This window comes from Corythoichthys intestinalis, chromosome 19 (assembly GCF_030265065.1).
Source record: "Corythoichthys intestinalis isolate RoL2023-P3 chromosome 19, ASM3026506v1, whole genome shotgun sequence".
Classification (NCBI taxonomy): domain Eukaryota; kingdom Metazoa; phylum Chordata; class Actinopteri; order Syngnathiformes; family Syngnathidae; genus Corythoichthys; species Corythoichthys intestinalis.
In genome coordinates this window covers 32,249,959-32,263,557 of record NC_080413.1, presented here as the reverse complement: position 1 = coordinate 32,263,557, position 13,599 = coordinate 32,249,959, and the positions used below count along the sequence as shown (strand labels likewise).

Here is a 13,599-nt window from a genome sequence, read left to right as displayed (position 1 = left end):
CAGCTATCAATTATTTTAGTAGTCGATTAATCTATCAACTACTGTAATTTTCCCACTATAAGACGCACCTTACTATAAGCCGCCACCCACCAAATTTCACACGAAAACGGCATTTGTTCATAGATAAGCCGTACTGGACTATAAGCCGCAGCTCTCCTCACTGTCTTATGGGATATCTACACCAAAGATATTAACCGGTAACACTTTATTTGACAGCGGCATCATACGACTGTCATAAGAACAAATGAACCACCATGAAGCTTTGAACCAATTGGCTGCAAAGCTTTATTGCTTCAACAAGCTTCATTTGGCCATCACTGCTCCCTTTGGGGGGACAGTCAACCTCTGCTGCCACCTACTGTCAACACTGTTGTTGTCCAACATACCTCCTGGCATGCATTGCAGCGCTACAGATTTAAATGATAGTGTCATGTCATAATTATTACGGTCTTATGACGCCGCTGTCCAATACAGTGTTGCCAAATACAATAACTAGCAATTAATGAAACAACTAGAACAGTAACTGAATAAATAATTAGCAGAGAACACGAATTTGGATTATTTACATCTGTAGCACTGCAATGCATGATAGGAGGAATGTGTTACCTATTAACCAAAATAAATCAACAAATAAGCCTCACTGGACTATAAGCCACAGGATTTAGACTGAAAGAAAAAAGTAGCGGCTTATAGTCCGAAAATTACAGTAATTAGTTTGAATTAGTGATGCACGATAATACATTTTTCAACTGATACCGATAACCGATAATTTCCTCCTCATTCCAACCGATAATATCAAGCCGATAATTCTATTAAAAGATTTATGTAAAATTTTAAAATATACACAAAAGAAAATATTACTGTGCAAAATATAATTTATTGCTCTTTTTTCAACATAAAATATGAACAAGTATTCAATTCCAACATCTAAATAATGACATTGTCTGACATTGTGTAATGGTAAACTTTTGGCAACAATTACTTACAGAGTAAATACCTAAGTTGCACAAAAATGGCTTTAAAAGTAAGCCATTCCTAACGTATAACATTAATACACAGCAAAAACACAACTCCTTAAAACTAGTTAAATTTCCTTGTTTTCAGTGTAAATCTATTGGAAATAAGTGAAATTATCTGCCAGCGCTTCAAGTGTATTTCTCTCAGATTTCTTGGAAGAAAAATAGCTAGCTGAAAATAATCTTAACAGCCTAATTTTAAGCAATACATTATTATACTTAATCCTAAAAAAAAAAAAACTTGGAAGAAGGAAAGATTTTGAATAATATATGTGGCTACAGAATATTAGTGTTATTTCATTACAACAGGAATGTGCATATTTAAATTGATAAGTGTTAATAAGTACCAATAAGTTTTCTGCTGTGACTGTAATTGAGCAGACAAATAAGTTAAATTAATTTGAAAAGTTATTGCTAATGTTTTGTTGCACACTGTGAAAATGATTAACTCAAAAGAGCGAGATGTCATGTACCCTTTCTGCAGCGCTTTGTTTACATTTGCGGCACTCACGACATTTGCTTTACAGCAGCTAAACTGATACATGGCAGTACTATTTGGACGGAGTTGGAGCTCGGATCCCCGTGCGTGTTATTTTGTGCCTGAGTTTTGTTAAGCCGAAAATAAAGGCAGCGTTACAAAGTCATCCGACCGCTCGTCATTTTACATACTGAATGCATTATTGACTGGCTGACTTCGTTTTCTCCATGTTTAAATTATCATCTAACCACTGTGCCGTCATGGTAAGCTTGCTTACTGGACATCACTTTTCCAAATGTCCATGGTGAAAATGTGATTGACATGTTTTTCATGAAGAATGGTGGTCGTATAAACTGCATTATTTTTTTTATCCAGGGCTTTGGCTCTCGGGTCATTTCGGTAAAAAGAAAATCGTGTCTCGTCTCGGCAGCTACGTTCGTACCGGATAATCCGCCCTCACCGGCCGGTTCGCCGCGGCGTATTCGGGGCCTGGCCCTGCTCGCATGCCGCGGGGGAATGCTCGAGAAACCGGGGTGTTCGCCAGAGGTCCTGAAGCCGGGGAACCGGGCTCGGCCCGCCCTGCAAACGCCGAGGCGGCGGCGGCCTGCCGGACCTGCCTTAGCGGCGAGCTCCGTCAGAAGACGGCTACTTGCCAACTATTGGTCTCCAGTCGTGCCGGTGTTTAGCCTTAGATGCGAGTTTACCACCCGCCTTGGGCTGCATTCTAGGGCTGCAGCTATCGAATATTTTAGTAATCGAGTAATCGACTGAAAATTCTATCGATTAATCGAGTAATCGGATAAAACAAATATATTTTTAGGTGAAGAGCAATTATAAATATACATGAGAAAACAAGACATTTCATCTAATTTTGAACCATTTTCAGTCAATCAATGTCTTTATTTTCGATGTATATTGTTGAAAACAGCCAACAATTGCATCTCAGATGTAACTAGAATTTAAAAAAAAAAAAAAAAAAAAAAGACTAATTCACTGCTTTGACTCAAAAAACTTTAGATCTTATTACAAAAAAATATATATATATCTTACCTAAAAATGCCGTTACGCTTGATAACACACATCACTTAAAAGTTTGGATTTTTTCCCACGTCTTTCAATTGAATTTCTCTTTGTGGCAAGCCATTTTTAAGTTCTAGTTAAGTTTTAAGTTAGTCTAAACTGCAAGTCCTGATAGGATTTTGAGTTTTTGCAGTGTTCAAAATAAATGTATGATACAGGCTGTATTGGAGCACATTAGCACCAGTGCTACTTGGTGTTTTATCCAGCAATGACTACTGAGCTAAAATTGATAGTTAGCATGATTAAGTTTTTATTTTACACCCTCATCACTCCACAATGCTTTGTTATGTTAAAGCCTGTATGTAAGACACGTTAGCCAAGCATCGACAGTGGTCATAATTAATAGATACCTAGCCCTCCGCAGGGCTAACGTTACTTCAGAACAGTAACGTTAATCTTATTTATTAGCGCTTAGCGCTCTTTATTAGCGCTTAGCGCTCTACTGCTTTAAGATGGCGGCTGTTTACTAAAGCTGGCCAGACGCGACCGAGTCTGTCATTTAGCATCTAGTTGAACATACATGTGATCTCTATGAGACGCTACCTGTACCAACGTAGCATCGTGCGGGCTAGTATTTAGCAACGTCGTCGTCGTCTGTGGCGGCTGTCGGCTACAGTAAGTTTTTTTTTTCCCCCCTTCTTCCTCTCCGCACGTGACAGCGCGTTGTCCCGCATTAAAAGTAGTCCGAGCAAAACGTGATGCTTAGAGCTGTCAAAATAAACGATTACTCGAGGTGAATAAAATTACTCGGATCAGTTTTTAAACTCGAGTTACTCGAGTTGCTCGAGTACTCGTTTCAGCTCTACTGCATTCCCAAACAACCCGACTCCGTATCGTCACAAGCCCCGTAGTTTAACTTAGTTTGTGTTTACAATAGTAGCTTTAGCATTGCCGCAAGCAGCAGCCTCATATTCGTTGCAAAAATCTATTTGATGCAGTTTTAAATGGATGCTGGGTTAGTGGTTTTGAATGAGGACGCTTTCTTTCCACCTCGTGGAACTTCTGCGGTAAATGTTTCGCAGATGGCGAGAGCGTCGTTTTTTTAGTAACAGCCGCCATAATATTCAACTACTTCTTGTCGTGTAACTCCGCCTCCTCAACCCCTCCTCCCTCAGAGGCTTCAGAGAGGGGAGGGGTTGAGGAGGCGGCGTGCTGAATTCTTCGGTTGCGCACATTTGGAGGATAAAACAAGTATATAATTATCGGATTGCATTATCGGTTGAATTTTTTTATTATCTGGAATTTCTGTGTGACGTCATAAGTGCCATTATCGGCCGATAATTATCGGTAGAGGTGTGCATCGACACCGCCCTCGCGATTCGATTCGATTACGATTCGGAAAGCCACGATTCGATTCGATTCGATTCAGAGGGTCACGATTCGATTCGGTTCGATTCGGCAATGCATTGCGATGCATTAAAGCCTGGGATGCATTAAAATTCTAAAGCAAAGCATATTTTTCGTGAATCATGAGCCAACACAAGCGGACAGACATTAAACAACTTTTTATTGGCTCTTGTGTCACTCCTGGTTGAAGTCAAATGAAAATAGTATACTTTCATATATATCTTAAAAAAAAAAAAATCAGATCACAGCATTTAATTAGTGCTTTAAATGAGACCAGGGCTTTCTCTTTATTTTTTTTTTTTTACACACAGTAGCAGCCTTTCACACAGTGCAACATCTGAACTCCTGTGCAAAATCAGTAATAACAGTCACTGTATTTTAGTCACAACGACCCATCAATAAAAATATTCAAGTAAATATTAAAGAAAACGACAAAGAAAATATTGTAGTGCAGCAGCATCTTTATCGCAATATCAATCCAGGGATCAGTTCAGTTGCAAACAAAACATCAACAATGCAATGTAGAAAAAAAGTAAAATGTAGGCCTAGCCTATCTTATATCTATAATATTTCTCGCTCCCTCTTTCTCCGTTTCAGCCATTGTTATGTTATGTCCTATCTCTCTGCTCTCTCGATTACAACTGCGCTTGTCTGTGACGTTACTCCGGTAAGGAAGCGGATTTGGGCTCCTCGTCCCCCCTGCGTAGAGGTTAGATCTTGTGCCCGAACCCGACCCGACCCGAAATGTTAAGCATTCACGTTTTGGTGGGTTGGGTCGGGCCGCCGCGCCGGACTAATAAATTATTAAAAAAGAAAAAAAAAAATGCGCAGAGGGCTGTGGCGCAGCCCTCTTTTTCTTCTTCTCCTCCCGTTATTTCGTTGTGTGAATGCTTTTATAATTCTCATAAAAATATGTAGACTATTTAAATATTGAGTAAACTTGCGTTTTTTTCCTGCCAACTGAGAATTCGTTACGAAAGACACTTTTATTTACGCACACAAAGGCAAATGTGATCCTTTTGAATCTTCTCCTCTGTGTGTCTGTAAAACCGTGCTTTTTTTTTTTTTAATCAAACTTTCCCAGCGTTATTTCGTTGTGTAAATGCTTCTATAAATTTCACAAAAATATGTAGACTATTTAAATATTGAGTAAACGTGCGTTTTTTTTATTGCCAACTGAGAATTCGTTATGAAAGACACTTTTATTTATGCACACAAAGGCAAATGTGATCCTTTCGAATCTTCTCCTCTGTGTGTCTGTAAAACCGTGTTTTTTTTAAAATATTAAACTTTCCCAGCGTTATTTTGTTGAGTAAATGCTTTTATAAATCTCTTAGAAATATGTAGACTATTTAAATATTGAGTAAACTTGCGTTTTTTTGTCTGCCAACTGAGAATTTGTTAGGAAAGACACTTTTATTTATGCACACAAAGGCAAATGTGATCCTTTCGAATCTTCTCCTCTGTGTGTCTGCAAAACCGTGTTTTTTTTTATATTAAACTTTCCCAGCATTATTTCGTTGTGTAAAGGCTTTTATAACTCTTATAAAAATATGTAGACTATTTAAACAGTAAGAAAACTTGAAGAAATGAAAATAAATTGCTGCTGCGTTTTTTTTTTCTTTTTTTTTTCGCATCACTTGGCTCGGGCATGCAAATCTATAGTTAATTGATCTGGCCGTCGGGCTTCAATACCAACGGGCCGTGTCGGGTTGGGCTGGAATTTTTTTAGGCCCGATCTAACCTCTACGGGCTTGCTTTGAATGTAAAGTAGCTCTCTCTACAGGTAAACATGAGAATAACAATACAAATGGGGAAACCAAATCCATTGCATCACCGGAATTGCGCAGGGAAGATTTTTGAACGTACTTATATATTTTAAAATGTGCTGAATCGATTCAGCGTGTTGCCCGCATCGAATCGAATCGTCCCTGCCCCGCATCGGGATGCATCGCCGCATCGATTATTGTTGACACCCTTAATTATCGGTGACCGATATTATCGTGTATCTTTAGTTTGAATAATCGAGTATTCTGATTAGGAACATCTCATGTAATTTAATTTTAGGAGATGTAAAACAAAGGCTTGTCAAGATGGCACTTTCAAAAGAGCTTTTAATGCGTGTTTCTTCAAACTACACAAAATTGGACTTTGATTTAAAAATTCAAAAATGAAAAAACTGATCTTATCCTCAAACAGTATGCAAAAATAAATAAATGAGGATCTAAGTATAACAAGAGAACAATTGTCTAATTTGCATAGCGAAAGTCCACTAGGTTCAATGCAATAAAATGCTAAAAAAAAATTTTTTTTTTTTTTTTACAATGCTCTCAATACATCGTTCGAACAAATATTTCCACAAAAACTGCTAAAAATATAAACTAAATTATGAACGCATAAAAGAAAGATACTAGCTGAAACAAAAACTTGGCTTACGTTGGTCTTAACATGGAGCAGCTGGATTGAGTCATGTTCAATGAATTATGTCATATTCACTATTGCCACTAGAAGGCAGTGTATCCACCCAAATCAAACTAAATGCAAACACTTTCAAAACAAGCCATTACAACACCACTCTAAATAAACGAATACTCGAAGCAGCAAAATTTGATTCAAAGCTTTTTTCTCGAGTTACTCGAGTTAATCGTTGCAGCACTATACTGATGAATTCAGATTTTAAAAAAAATACAGATTCTACTTTGTGTTTAAACTAGGGCTGTCAAAATTATCGCGTTAACGGGCGTTAATTAATTTTTTAAATTAATCACGTTAAAATATTTGACGCAATTAACGCAGATGTCCCGCTCAGACAGATTTAAATGACTGTTCAGTGAAAAGCTCACTTGTTGTTATGGAGTTTTGCCGCCCTCTGCTGGCGCTTGGGTGAATGACCATCTCGCATATTGCCTCAAACAGATTATACAATGAGGCCGTTTATGGACATTAAGAGTGAAGAGAATGCCACCGTCCGCTTGGGGGCAGCGCCGTTCCATACTCATGTTATTTCTTCAAAACGTGGGAGAATTAGTAGTTGTGAGACGTTTATGCTGTATTCACAATGCAACGAAAATTGCTATTTGTGCTCCACACATATTTCGGTAAGTTTTCTTTCTTTTAGTGGCAATTATGTGTCTCTTGTTGTATGTTGGGTAAGATATGTACAGATATATTTAATACAGTAAAGGCGAGTGGACACAGGCGTTCTTTGGACCGCGCCGTTTATTGGCAACTCCTTCACAACAAACATACAGTGGGGAGAACAAGTATTTGATACACTGCCAATGGGAAAACCCATTGGCAGTGTATCAAATACTTGCTCTCCCCAATGTAAGTATCGTTTAGTGAAAGCACAACAAAAATAATTTTCCTATCTCTCCAAAAAAAAAAAAAAAAAAAAAAAAATTCACAAGAAGAAAAGCACTTCAGTCTATAGTAATGAGGCCCTATTCTTAAACAACAATGCAAAATGAACTGGCATTCCATATCAAAATAGCTATGCAAAATACACGTAAAACTTGTCACTATTTTTATTATTGTTATTTTTATTCTTATTGTTATTATATTAACTCTACTTTTGATTGAAAATTTTACAAATTTTATAAAACGAAAACATGAAGAGGGGTTTTAATATAACATTACTATAACTTGTAACTATAACATTTATCGTTTAAGAGCTACAAATCTTTCTATCCGTGGATCACTTTAACAGAAAGAATGTTAATGCCATTTGTGGATTTATTGTTACAATAAACAAATACAGTATTTATGTACAGTATGTTGTATGTATATATCCGTCGTGTGTCTTATCTTTCCATTCCAACAATAATTTACAGAAAAATATGGCATATTTTAGAGATAGTTTGAATTGCGATTAATTGCGATTAATTACGATTAATTAATTTTTAAGCTGTAATTAACTCGATTAAAAATTTTAATCGTTTGACAGCCCTAGTTTAAACTAGAGGTCGACTGATATGGGATTTTCAGATGCTGATGCTGATACAGATATCTAAAACCATTTTCAGCTGACTGCCGATATCCAAAGCCGGTTTTGCTAGCCGATATTTAAGGCTGATAGTTTTTTAAAGCACTAGATTATAAATGCAATTTTAAAAAAATAGCTCTAGCAGCTTCAAATTTACAATGATGAAGTGAGATTTTAAAGGATTAATTCGGTTTAGTGCTACCAAACCAATGAACGCAGCATTTTTTATACACACTCACCATGAACAGTACATTGTTTTCAAATAATTCAACCCACCAGGTCGTCACAACGAGACGTAACCCAATGATAGTTTAAGAGGATGCTCGCCATGCTAAAATGATTGTTAATGCGAATGCTACGCTAACGCTACAAGTTACATTTAGAGTGAAAGGATCACTCGGTAAACACCTTAAAAGGCTAAAGCAACATTGCTTATTCTCTCATGCAAGATTAAAAACAAATCTTACAATATTTACAAAACAGGCAAGCCTGAAGCTTTAGCAGCTTGCCTTCAAGCTGGTGCAGGTTCCTTCTGGGATCCTACCGTCAGTCAGCGGCAGCCACAGTTGCTCACACAGATGCCTGTTCAAAATCCTTTTTTATCAGCTTATTTATTTATTCTTTTGTTAATCGGCCGATGGCCGGTGTTGGGAAAAAGGTCCATAAATCAGCCTGATATATCGGGCGACCTCTAGTTTAAAATGTAAAAGGGACATTAGGGCTTACACTAGAACAGGGGTGGGCAAACCGGTCCTCGAGGGCCGCAGTGGGTCCTGGTCTTTGTTCCAACTGACCCAGCACAGATAGTTTAACCAATGAGGTTTCAGCAGAAATGAGAAGCACCTGACTGCAATCGACTGATTGCACGTGTAAAATAGCAGATTGGTGAAAAGGTGTCCTCTTAATGGGTTGCAACAAAAACCCGCACCCACAGCGGCCCTTTGTGGAATAGTTTGCCCACCCCTGCACTAGAAGGAGAGTAAATAAAATGTGATAATGATAAGTTCACTAGTTGAATGTCAGAATTCCCATAGTAATGCAACAGTCTTATACCTGTGAGCTGCTTTACCGCTTTTGACAGAAGCCAGAAATTGATCAAGTTATACCATAAATACGATAGCTTGTGAATGATGAATCGACAAGCTCATCAAAAGTTTGCATATTAATATTTAACTGTTCCTACACTGAATGAAAGTGGTGGTAATGTACCCTTAAAAATGGTTTGTAAAACGTGGCAAAGTGCAACTTCTCAAGGTCCTTGATAGCGGTATTCTCATAACACGACGACTAGGGTTGGGCATCGAGCATCGATGGGATCCGGGACTAACACTCTGGTTCTCCCGGAACCGTTCGGATTTTTTTATTTCGATTCCATGTTTCGATGCCCTGACCGCCGACTGGAAAAAATTGCTGCCTAACACCATGAAGAAGCCACATGAAGACTAGCTCCATTATGCGCAAATCATATGAAGTGGTTAATTTAGTTTAGCACAAAAACGTGTTGCTTCGCTTGGTATAAATGACAACAAAGTTACAGAATAAACACACCGAAATGATATCAGACCCTCTGTTAAAATGTGCAAACTTTTTTTTATTTTTTTATCAAGGGTTCCCAACGATGTGTATTGCAGAGGATTTGTGTAGCGTCTGTACACCTCAAGGATTCTTTTCCGACTAAATTATTAAGTTCTTTTTGCCTGCTGCTTCCAGTAAGTCACCACTAGGGGAAGCCAAACACACATAGTAAAACAAAAAAACTGTATAGTACGGAGTTACAATAGTGACATCTTGTGTACGGATGAACAATTTATCAGTTTAGAAAGAAATCAAACTTAAAAAGTAGACAACTTCAGATCAAGGGACCGAACACTCCCTGCCCTTAACTAACTCGTAAAAATACCACCTAAAACAAGACGATGCAATACAATAAATGCCTGCTACATAAGACACTTTAAAACATAGGCAAAACAATAAGTGTAAGTGTTTTCTCTGTGAGCTTTTGATAAATAAACATCTTTGTGAAAGTGCACTTCTGTGGAAAGAAACTTCATCATATTCAAGTTCCAAGACATATATTGACATATATATCTACAATTAAAACATAGCCCTGTGAGAAATTCATAGCAAAGTTTATTTAAGTTCAAATAATTTAAAAAATAATCGAGAAGTTAAGAAATTAAAATGAACTATGCAAATTTTTTTACCATGCCGATTAAAAGGATCGGAATCCAGAATCGTTTGGAACCGGAATCGAAACGTGGAATCAGAATCGGAACTGGAACCGTTCAAATTCAAACGATGCCCAACCCTAATGACGACGTTGTTTCCACTTCATTCATTTCAGTCACCCTTAAAAAAAGGCCTACAGAACTTTGTTTTCAAGTTGTTGTGTTGACTTTTTGACTCATCATTTCATACTGAGAACTTGTTTGGATCGGTTTTGACACTTTTAAAGCTGCGTGAGCACAAATGTGGCATGTAAGTGAATTAGGTTTACGGCCATGTGTGATTTTCCATCTAACGGAGAGAAGGGTTGTAAAAACATTTATCAAAAAAATATTTTTGTTCACAGCTTGACTTGGACATTATGATTTCTTAGGTCGCTAGCAATGAACAATAAGGACAGTAGTTCTGTTTTCAGCACCCTTTCCATTAGCGTTTTCTTTCAATTTCCAAGAATAATTAAACAGTAAGTCCTCTTGGCGTTTTCCATCTTGAATTACCAAAACATATTACTCATGAATGTGTGACCCAAGCATTTTTGCCTATTTCTGTTGGATGTAATAAACTTTTTTAATCACCAGTAATTTACCAACAAGCTTAAGTGATTATTTGAGTAGGGATGCAAAGTAGGGGGGACAAAACAGTGGCTCTTTTAATTCTCCCAAGGCAGTAGGGGGGCTGGCTTAAAACTGTGCAGATGACAGAAGAAAACATGTTGCAGCCAGAATGTATTGCTGCCGGCTGTCGCCGCCACTGTGTTCCAAAAGAGAACGGGTTTATTTTCAAAAGGCAAATGAAGCAAAGAGGAGGGGAATGGTGGGAAAGCAGAGCCACTGATGATCAGTGTATGCAGGCGAGTCAGAAACTCAAGACAGTCAAAAAGTCATTTCGTCTCTTAGCCACAATGGCGGTACCCGTGGTTGTGGTACGAGAGGAATGCTCTGCTGGGTGTGTTCTTGCGCTTGTGTGTGCATGGTACATATATGGATGTATGTTTTGGCAACAAAGCAGATTTTTTCCCCTGAAATCAACAGGTGGTCGCTTTTTGCTCAGTGTAAATCCTCACTCCACTCAATAAATAAATAAATAAAGGCATCATGTAACAGTGATCAATAACTTCTGAGCTGTAATAATGGTTTCTCGCCAAAGACAACATCCAACTAGAATTTCGTCATCTTTTATCCCGTACTCGGCGTTGATAAAACTTCTGAAACAATCCAATCCAAATATTTTGAATTGTATATTAATATAACCGTAGCTAATAGCAACCCCATAGGCTTTGTAAGTGAGCAACAACCCCTAGCAAAAACTATGGAATCGCCAGTCTCGGACAAGCACTCACTCAGATATTTTATCATGTAGAACAAACTTGGATAAAAAGCTTGAAAAAATAATGAATTAGTTCAAAAGTGCAACTCTTTAGTATTCACAAACACTAAAAGAAATGAATAAAAAACATTGTGGTGGTCAGTAAATCTTACTTTTATAGAGCAAGTGCAGGGAAATATATATGGAATCACTCCATTCTGAGGAACAAAATAGGGAATCATGAGAAACAAACAAAGAAATAGCAATCAAAACACATCTAGTATTTAGTAGCACCCCCTCTGGCTTTTATGACAGCTTGCAGTCTCGGAGGCATGGACTTGATGAGTATTCCGCATCAATTTCCACCACAGGTTTTCAATAGGGTTGAGATCTGGGCTTTTTGCAGGCCATGCCATTGACTAGATGAGTCTTTTTCCAAGGAATGCTTTAACAGTTTTAGCTCTGTGGCATGATGCATTGTCATCTTGGAAAATGACAAACATATTTTCAATTGAAGGGATAAGCGGTCTAAAATTTCAATTTAAACTTGTGCATTTATTAAAGATTTAACCACAGCCATCTCCCCAGTGCCTTTGCAGCCCCATATCATCAAGGACTGGGGGAATTTTGATGTTTTCTTCAGGCAGTCATCTTTGTAAATCTCACTGGAACAGCACCGAGTAAAAGTTCCAGCACCATCAGCTTGTCCAATGCAGATTCTTGACTCTTGACAAGGTGATTCCATACTTTTTGCTAGAGGTTGTAGATTGTCGAGGCATGCGTAGCGAGTTGACGCCTGGAAATGTTTATTTTTAAAATGTCACTGATTATTCAACTCTACTGCCACTACCTTAGCTTCAACTACAAAAAAAAAGCTTTAATCGTTTAACTCTCTCTTATATGTAAATTACACAACAGTAATACAGCTAAACGTTTGTAGCAAACGGGTTACAGAGCAAGTAAGCCGTTTCAGTATTAATATACTGTAAAGTTAAGAAAAAAAATCCCGCATGACAAAATGAAATTTGCTTTAAATATCCTTGGGAAAATCTGCTGATTGCTGAGTTAAACATGGCTGTGGTCGCACTGGGGGGATTGCGAGCCTCATGTTGGCCACTCATGCCAAAAAGTGAGTGACAGCTGCATGGGACATTTGATACCAGACAATTATAGGTGGTTCAGTGAACTATTAGCGCAATGCTTGTTCCCCAGTAACACCAAGTGGAATGCATCAGCCTACGATTCGTTTCCAAGTCTATGCCCACATCAGGAATTTGACACACTTATCAACTCTCACAGATTTGGAAGCTGCCTGTATTATCATGTTTGAGGTTGTCAAAGTTTGTTATTCCAGTGGTGAGTAGAACACACCAACTTCTCCTTTACCAATTTTAAAACGGCATTTGTGAAGCAAATAAAAAACATATTTTTAAACTACATTTTTAACTGGCCATAAAATATCAACTAAAATGTTCTCTCTTGGGCTGCAGCTATCGATTATTTAAATAATCAATTAATCTATCATTTAGTTCGAATAAACGGGTAATTCGATTAGGATCATTTAATGTTTTGCTGATTACATTTTAGGAGATGTAAAATAAAGGCTTGTTAAGTTTGGCCTTTCAAAATAGAATTAAATGCAAATAAATAATAAATAAAATTCCCGAGGTTTTTTTTTTTTTTTTTCCCCAAACTATGCAAAATTGTACTTTTCACAAGAGCAATAAGTACATTTAAAAATAAATTAAAACACCCGAGTAGACATGTGCTGATTACCGGTTTCAAGGTATACCATGGTATGAAAACATCACTGTTTCAAAACCGCAAAAATTTTCCGTCATACTGGTTTTAGCTATTTTTTTTATGTCCCAAAAATGCAGGGAGAAATCCCTCACTTGCAGCTGCAAGGCTCAACCCTCCCTCACCGGTTATTACTCAGTGTCAGTGAGTCAGCTGTGCAACGCCTGAACTTTTTCCCCTATCGAAGAAAACAAAATCGCTGATATGGGAATACTTTGGTTACCGAAAAGTTACAGATCGCTGCAGCTTACAGGAAGAGGGCCAACCCACATGTAAAACATGTTTGTGGAGGGTGGCTGCTGAGGCGTCAATACCTCCAATATGATTTCGCATTTATACCAAATTTAAGCTTAGTAAACACT

At 37.7% G+C, this 13,599-nt stretch overlaps 1 protein-coding gene across 5 annotated transcripts in view; it reads left to right on the top strand.

The window, feature by feature from the left end:
- cdc42bpab (CDC42 binding protein kinase alpha (DMPK-like) b) overlaps positions 1–13,599 on the top strand; it is a 175,554-nt gene that overhangs the window by 78,250 nt on the left and 83,705 nt on the right. The window lies entirely within an intron of this gene.